Source organism: Rhipicephalus microplus, unplaced genomic scaffold (assembly GCF_043290135.1).
Source record: "Rhipicephalus microplus isolate Deutch F79 unplaced genomic scaffold, USDA_Rmic scaffold_21, whole genome shotgun sequence".
In the NCBI taxonomy this organism is placed as follows: Eukaryota; Metazoa; Arthropoda; class Arachnida; order Ixodida; family Ixodidae; genus Rhipicephalus; species Rhipicephalus microplus.
Window position 1 is genome coordinate 3332147 of NW_027464594.1, and position 373 is coordinate 3332519.

General features: G+C 53.9%; 1 non-coding gene across 1 annotated transcript; it reads right to left on the reverse strand.

The window, feature by feature from the left end:
* Positions 1-247: 247 nt before the first annotated feature.
* Positions 248-373, reverse strand: LOC119160220 (U5 spliceosomal RNA). Its single transcript, XR_005108293.1, has one exon. It is a non-coding gene; the product is annotated as a U5 spliceosomal RNA (small nuclear RNA).

Below are 373 nucleotides of genomic sequence, written 5' to 3' on the forward strand. Positions count from 1 at the left end.
AACGTGCCGTGAACAAAGCTGCAAACGGCTAGTGCTGTCTGAGAGCGCGAAGCGAGTGAGCGGGCACAAGTTTCTAGCGCCCTCTCTTGACGAGCGGAGAAAGGAGAACTCTAAGCGTGCCGCAGTGGCCCTCGCCCAGCGCGCGCCGTTCAGTCACCTAAGCTACTACTTCTTACACCGTGCCCCAGGGGCAAGTTGAAGTCAACAGATGAAAATGTGTAAGTCTTACTTTTGCTCTTTAAAGTAGGCCTCACCCAAACGGGCAAGGCCTCCCAAAAATTGGGCTATAGGCTCATTAGAGTGTCCTCCCCCACGGCAATCTTTAGTAAAAGGCGAAAGATTGGTGCGACCAGCTGAGGAAGGACCTGAGCGA